Below are 7,820 nucleotides of genomic sequence, written 5' to 3'. Positions count from 1 at the left end.
AGGAATTGAACTCAGGACCTTATGCTTGCCAGGTAGGTGCTTGTGCCACTGAGCTATATCCCCAGCCCTTCTTTTGGAAATAGGGTCTTGCTGAGTCACTAAGTTGCCCAGGCTGGGCCCGAATTCCCAGCTGCCCTGCTCAGCCTCCGGGTGCTGGGGCTACAGGCCTGTGTCACGGGGTCAGCTTCTATGTGTAAATACTTTTGCAAATGGATTTCCCAACACTCTGCTAAGTTCTCACAAGATGCATGTCCAGCCGTTCTACTCTCCAGGAGCAATGCTTTTATTTCTTGTAATGTGCAAATCACGGATGCAGCTTGCGCTTTTTTTATGGCTTGCTCCGAAACTTTTGAAGTAATGATATCAATCTTGGAGGTATAATCACAAGCAATACAAATGGAAAAATGTTAAAATCCATGAACAGCAGTGCAGAATGCCCTGCTGCCCTAGCGCCCCTCTGCTCTGGCTCCCCCCCCCCCGTGCCCAGTCCACATCCTCCAGTCCATGCCCCCCACGCTGCCCGAGCCCCCCACGCTGCCCGAGCCCCTCACCGGCCGCCAGCACCGGCACACGGAGCTCTTGCTTCTCTCTGGGTCCGTCCCAGATCTGCTCCTTGCGCCAGCCACGGCTTCTCTCCTGGACGCGTATGTAGTGTTCCCATCGGCTCGAGGAAATGACCGTCTGTTCTGAGGACCAGCTCAACATGGCCACCAGCACCCTCTTGCATCTCTGCTGCGTCCCGGAACGGCCCACCCTGGGCGCCGGAGCCCTGGACAGTGGCCGTCACTGTCTCCCCGCTGCAGCCTTGACATCCGACCGGACCGACAGGCCAGGCGGGAGGAAGCCAGGGAATTCCTGGGCCAGAGGAGGGCGCGTGCAGAGGCCGCAGGTGACGGCTGTGACAGCACAGCCAGACGCACGGCTGCTCGGGACTCAGTCAGGGTCCCCCAAGTTCCCAGGGTGTCCCCCCTGCCCTCCGTGGCATGGACGGAATGGTCTTCTTTGCCGTGGTCATGCTCTTGCCCGGCAGATGCAGGAAGCGATGGCCCCACGTGCTCCTTGGCGAGCACCCCTCTGCCCTGTTCCATGGAAGGCCGAGTTGCCCACACCCCCTTGTCCATACCAAGGAGCAGGACACGTGGCCTACAGCCCAGGGTTAGCGCTGAGCCGCAGTCGGCAAAGGTCCCCACAAACCCACAGCTGCCCGGAGCCTGGCTGACTGGATTCTGCCTCTGCCACAGGCCGGCCCAAAGCGTTAACTCCAAGCAAAGGAGAACAGGCCTGTCTTGTTGTTGTTGCTGCTGCTGCTGTTGTTGTCTTGAGACAGGGTCTGGCTATATAGCCCACGCTGGCTTTGAGCTCCCAACAATCCTCCCGCCTCAGCCTCCTGAGTGCTGGGTTACAAGTATGTACCACCACACCTGACAAAAGCCTGCCTGGACACATCTTTTTTTTTTTTTTTTTTTTTGTCTTTCTGAGACAGGGTCTCACTATGCAATTCAGGTTGTCCTTGAGCTCACTCAGTAGCTCAGGCTGGTCTTGAACTCGCAACCATCCTCCTGCCTCAGCCTCTCAAATGCTGGGATTACAGACGTGTGCCACCGCGCCCAGCCTGGACACATCTTAATATATGAGGCTTTGGGGTCTTACAATGTTACCCTGGAGGGTGTGATGAATTTAGTATTCATCTGCTGTAATACATTGGAAATTTTAACTTCACGCTATCATAAATTATTTCAAGAATGCACCATTAGCTTGAAAGTAGGGGCAATTAGAAAACTGAGATTTCTAATCTTTAATTAGATATTTTAAAAAGAGTCCCATTGTATTGACTTGATAAATGTACTATCAGTCACATCTAACTCTTCCTGAGGTGGCCGGAGCCAGACGGCCATGCTCCTGCCTTGGAGCCCGCTGACCGTGGGCCGGAAGCCCGGGAACCGTGAGCCTGAAGCCTCTGCTTTGGGTTGTGGTGTCTGGTGCTTTCTCCCGACAGCAGGAAGGTGTCAGACCCGCCCACGTCTTGACTGCGACCCCGTGAGAGGTGCTGGGCCCGGCTGCTTTCCAGTTCCTGACCTGCACAGCCTGCAAGGCGGGATGTCCCCCCATGGTCACTGGTCAGGGTGCGTGAGGTGCTGTTTGAAGAGGTGAGGAGTGGTCAGCACCGGCACAAAGACGAGATACGACGGGGTGGGGGGAGAAGGGCAGAGGGGGCACGGAGGCAGCAAGCAGAGTCCAAAGGCCGGGAGTGAGGGGCTGGGCTGGGCTGGGCTGGGCTGGCAGAGGCTGTGGTCTGTGCCAGAGCATCTCTGTGCCCGTGAGAAGGCTGAGGAAGGATTCGCGCTGTCCTTTGATGGCAAAGACGAGGCATCCCTGTCATTTGACGAGGAGTAGGAGGCTCAGGAGGGGCTCGGGTGAGCGCTCATCCGTCACTCAGGCTTGGCCTCAACCCTCCTCAATGTCTGTAAGAGAGGCGCGCTGGGCGCCTCTCGGAAAACTACCTCCTGTGCGCTGAAGATACAGGAGGAGAATGCTCTTTTTTGTTTTAGTTTGGTTTGGGTTTTGGAGCTTTTGTGTGTGTGTTTGAGGGCTTGTTTTATTTATTTATTTATTTTTTTTTTTTTGAGACAAGGTCTTACTGTGTAGCCCAGGCTGGCCTTGCACTCAGGGCAGTCCTCCTGCCTCTCCCGAGTGCTGTGATGACAGAGTGTCACCACCCCCTCTGAGGAGGTTGTTTGAGGCCACTGTCCTGTGCAGGGAGAAGCAGAGAGGTGGAAAGGCCCCTGACGCTGAGGGCGGGGACAGCAGCACCTGGTCCTGGAGCCAGCACAGAGCGGCCTGCGCGCGGCCCGGAGAGGGAATGGGCTGCGTTCCTCTGCCTCGGTTCCTCTACCTCACCACCCCTCTGCCGGGCAAGCATCCCTAATGGACGCTTCAGATTCACCCAGGGACAGCATGCCGCAGGGCCAGCAGAGCACAGACGGCCGAGGGACCTCCGGCCTGTCATCCCAGCGACTGGGGAGGCTGAGGCGGGAGGATGGAAAGTTCCTGGCCTGCTTGGGCAATTTAGAGAACCTTGCCTCAAAACAAAAAAAAAAAGAAGGGCTGGGCATGCAGCTGAGCGATGGAGTGTGCCGGGCTTTGATCTGCATTCCCACACGCATGCACAGGTGTACACGCTTGTATCCACACGCGTGCACGCATCCAGGTTCACAGGCTGGTCACCCAATCTCCCAACGGCAGGCGCCGTCACCAAGCATCTAGTATCATTTCATCTCTCACTTTCCCCATAAATACTAGGCAACTTTTTTTTGTTGTTACCAGGAAGCAAACTCAGGACCTTGTGCTTGCCAGGCAGGCACTTGTGCCACTGAGCTATATCCCCGGCCCTAGGCAATTTTTAAAAATGCATTGATTCTTTTCTTTCTTTCTTTCTTTCTTTTTTTTTTTTTCGTCCTTTCGAGACAGGGTTTCACTATGCAGTTCAGGCTGCCCTTGGACTCACTTTGTAGCCCAGGCTGGCCTTGAATTCATAGCAATCCTCCTGCCTCAGCCTCCCGAATGCTGGGTTTACAGTCATGACCCACCATGCCCCACTCAATGCAAGTTCTTGTCAGAGAAATTTTCTGAGAATTTGCATGCTTGAGGCTTAGTGCCATGTTACTTTCCTTTCATATTTTAATGAGAATGTATTTAGAATTTGGAATATAAAACACTGGGCTCAAAGGCTCTTCTGTTTGGTTTTCGGTATTAGTTGTGTCCAGGTGTGATGGCACCTGACTGTGATCCCAGTCACTTGGGAGGTCCCGGGAGGAGGATTGCAAGCTCAAGGCCAGTCTGGGAAATTTAGCAAGACCCCCCAACCCAAAATAAAAAATAAAAAGGGCTGATGGAGGTTGAGGCAGGAGGGCCTCAAGTTTGAGGTTTGAGGCCAGAGCGGGCCACATGGTGAGTTCAAGTCCAGCCTGAACCACTAAGTGAGACCCTGTCTCACAAAGACAAAACAGCAAGCTGGGCATTGTGGCAAACCCCTGTCATCCCAGCATTCAGAGGCTGAGGCAGGAGGATCATTGTGAGTTCTAGGCCATCCTGGGTTTACATAGTGAGCTCAAGGCCAGCCTGACCTGCATAGCTAGAACCTGCCTCAGAAAGACCATAAAAAACAAAACAAAACAAAACAAAAAAATAAAGAAAAGTCAAAACAGGATAGGGGTTGCTGTGAGTGGACCAGGTGGGTTGCAGGCCCTCCTGTCTCAGCCTTCTGCAGTGCCACTATGCCGGGTTAGAATTGTCAATTTAAAGTTCTCCTCTATTGTTATGTGAGGTCTCAGCTCTGGCTGAAAAGCTGGGTTCTGTCTCCCCCGCCTCTTTATCCTCAGAAGATCCCCGGAGGGCAGATCCTCACTGCAGGAGGACGCCTTCCCTCCTTGCTAAACTCTGACAGCGTCTGGACAGCAACAGGACGCCCTACCAGGCGCTGCCCTGGGCTCCGAAGGCCGAAGCCGTGGACCAGCGCTCTCCAGCGCGCCCAGCTTGCGGGCACAGGGGGACGGGGCAGCCCCGCTCCGGTGTCCTCCCAGGGCCTGTGCCCTCCCAGGGCCTGTGCCCTGCCACCTGCAGGGCCTGTGACCGCCTGTCTGCGCCCAAGCTCGCCCTGCCCTCCCGGAAGGGGTCCGGGAACCCCGAGCCTGGTCCCTGGCCGGGCCCTGACTTTCCCGGTCCGCGTCGGGAGACCTGCAGCGCTGCGGGCCGCGTTCTCCTGCGGGGATCGGGTGTGGGGCAGACGCGGCGCTCATCTGCCCACGTTCAGAGCCCGCCGAGGGCCACAGGGCGAGAGGCAGCCGGGACCCAACAGGGCCTCCCCTGCCCGAACCCCTTCCGCCCCCGCACCCCACCCCTGCATCGCCGGAGAAAGCCCCAAGTGCAGAGATCCTAATCTGATGCCAGAAGAACTCCTCCTGACTCTGTAAGGCAATTTGCTTTAAAATAGAATTTAGCCAGGTGCGGGTGTGCGTGCCGATCCTTCCAGTCCTCAAGGAGGCTGAGGTGGGAGGATTGGCCATTTAGTATGGTAGCCAGGCCATGTCTCAAAATAAAATAAAAGGCAAGGGGAGTTTGCTGGAGATGTTGCCAGCACCCAGAAAAAAAAAATTAATTTTGGTGTAAAATGATTCTTTTGCCTTATTACTTGGGTTTTCATATCTTTTTAAAAGATGTTCCCGCCGGGCGTGGCTCACACCTGTGATCGCAGGACTCAGGAGGCTGAGGCAGGAGGACTGCCATGAGTTCGAGGCCAGCCTGGGCTACACAGTGAGACCCTGTCTCAAAAAGCCAAAAATAAAATAAAATTAAAAATGTTCCTACCTGCCCATGATTTAAAAAGCAAAAGAAAATCTCTTCCATTCTTTCTCATTATTTAATAAAGCCGGGCCTCCTTAACCAACCATGGATGGAAAACTTTTGAGAAACAAAGTACTTGGAGCGGGCGGGGCTGCGGCTCAGGAAGCGCTGGTGCTTAGCATGTGGGAAGCCCTGGGTTCAGGCTCCAGCAGCAAAACAAAGGAAGAAAAGATACTGAGCACGCACGTCCCGATGTCTGCTTGTCATTATCGCCTAGCCAATAAAATACCGCAGCTCTCTCCCGAGAGCGGGCACGGGCTGCGGTGCTGGGAGATCCCGGGTGAGCTACGGGACAGAAGGAAGTGTGGCGGCACTGTTTCCTGTGAAGGAGAAGAGGCACTCTCGGGTTTGGAGGTCCCAGGACACCGAGGGAGGCGTCTCTGGGGTTGTCCCTCCCATTCCTGCCCTTAGCCACCGTGCCACACGTTTGTGTGTAATTTCGGAAGCGGAGAGATCCTGCCTGTGGAGTCGATGTGGTGACTCGGCTTCCCACCGGTCCCTCTGTCCCTGGGAGACAGTGTCCAATAGCTGTCAATGTGTCCTCACAGTGACCTGCGCCTCACATACAAAGCCCTGCTTCTTGTTCTGCTTCCCAAGTGAACTTGGCTTTTTAGGGACTTTCACGCTTCTGCGTAAGTGTATCAAGTTCCTGAACACTTTAACTAAAATGGTGCTTTTATCTGAAATGTAGACATCGATTTGGAGAACTGTGATTATCTGTATAATGCTAAACTCTCCCACCCAAAAGCACAGAATGCCTCTCATTCATGCAATTTTTCTTCCATTCCTTTTACTGTGGTTTAAAATCTTTTCCAGCTGCGTGTGATAGGGCCCACCTGTAATCCCAGCACTTGGGAGGCTGAGGCAGGAGGATTGTTTTGAGTTCAAGACCAGCCTGGGCTACAAAGTGAGCTCAAGACCCGCCTAGACTGCATAGCAAGACCCTGTCTCAAAAAGACAAAAAAAAATAAAAAAACAAAATCTTTTCCATAAGACTGTCATTGCCCTTGTAAATGGTGATGGTGGGTTTGTGTGTATGTGGTTTATTGTTGTTGCTGCTGTGTTTGTTTATTTGTTGCTGTACTGGAGATTGAACCCAAGACCTTTGCACTGAGCTATATGCCACCCCAGTGCTGGTTTTGTTTTTGGGTTTTGTTGTTGTTGTTTTGTTTTGTTTTGTTTTTCAAGACTGGATCTCTCTCTAAATCATGAAGTTGCCCAGGCTGGGATGAAACTTGCATCCTCCTGCCTCAGCCTCTCAGGGCTCTGGGATTACAGGTATGCACCCTGCACCTAACCTTCTGTGTGTGTGTGTGTGTGTGCATTTCTTTGGCTGTGCTAGCAGTCAAACCTGGGGCCTCACACATGCTAGGCAAGCTCTCTACCGCTGAGCAGTCCCCCAGCCTATACATAGTGTACTTTTTAAAATTTATCTTTTCTTGCTTGTTATTGCCAAGGTAGCTCTTGTTGCTCTGACCGTCAGACATATTGCTCATTGGGCTTCATCCTATCTTCTCTTCTCTGTAGAAAATCCTACAACCTGAGCGATTTCCCCTTTTCTCTTGTTGCCTTTCTTCCCCTTTCCTAAGCAGATGAGTCAAAACCTGTGACGGCATACTGAACATCACCGCTAGCAACGTGCAGGGCCCTCACAAAAGGAATCAGTGCCTTGTGAATAAGGGGCACTCAGATGCCGCATGCCCTTCTGCCATGTGACCTTGTGGTGACAGAAGGCTCCCTGTGAAGACCAGAAAGCTCCAGCTGCCGATGCCAGTGGCGCCTTGGCCGTGGGTGCCCAGCGACCAGAACTCCCCGAGGTAAATTCCTGTTGCTTAGAAATAGGCAGTTCTGCCCTGGAGTTAGGGAACCACACCGCAGAAAAGTCCTGATCCTGAGCGTCCCTATGCTCTGAGCATTTTGCTGCGGTACCAGGGACCGAACTCAGGACCTTGCGCTTGCCAGGAAGGTGCTTATGCCCCTGAGCTATCCCAGCCCCCAGCATTTTGCAAAGCAATGAAAATTTAACTGTGAAAGGATAGATACTGTTTCACATTGAAGTTAACTAAACTTTATGCTAATGTCTTGGTTACTTTTCTCTTGTTGCTGAGACAAAGTACCCAGTGCCCAAAATTAAGTAAGGAAAGGTTTATTGAGCTCACAGTTTGTAGAGGTTTCGGTCTATAATCAGCTGGCTCCAAGGCAGGGTGGCACATGGCAGAGGGGAACACTGCAAGGCAGCACAAGACAGCAAAAGCAGCGAGAGCAAAAAAGGGGGAAGCAAGGCTTTTTTCCCTCCCTGTATGGTATTCGGCTGTTCCTCCATGCCCACACCATCTCTGTGGCCTCCTCTTCCACAAGCTGAGGATGTTCACGAAGTGAGGACCCTGGTCCCCTGCTGAATCACTTAGCTGAACTTTTAT

The 7,820-nt window shown here is 53.2% G+C and overlaps 1 long non-coding RNA gene across 2 annotated transcripts in view; it reads left to right on the top strand.

Annotated features, from left to right (window-relative positions):
- LOC102017768 overlaps positions 1-7,820 on the top strand; it is a 14,250-nt gene that overhangs the window by 3,809 nt on the left and 2,621 nt on the right. For both annotated transcript variants that reach the window (XR_263592.2, XR_001230742.1), the window contains exon 2: positions 6,993-7,217. This is a non-coding gene — a long non-coding RNA (uncharacterized LOC102017768). The remainder of the gene's footprint in view (positions 1-6,992; positions 7,218-7,820) is intronic.

The sequence above is a fragment of the Chinchilla lanigera genome, unplaced genomic scaffold (genome assembly GCF_000276665.1).
Source record: "Chinchilla lanigera isolate Chin_1 unplaced genomic scaffold, ChiLan1.0 scaffold00073, whole genome shotgun sequence".
In the NCBI taxonomy this organism is placed as follows: Eukaryota; Metazoa; Chordata; class Mammalia; order Rodentia; family Chinchillidae; genus Chinchilla; species Chinchilla lanigera.
Note: the sequence above shows the minus strand (reverse complement) of the source record. Positions and strands in the feature narration are given on the sequence as shown.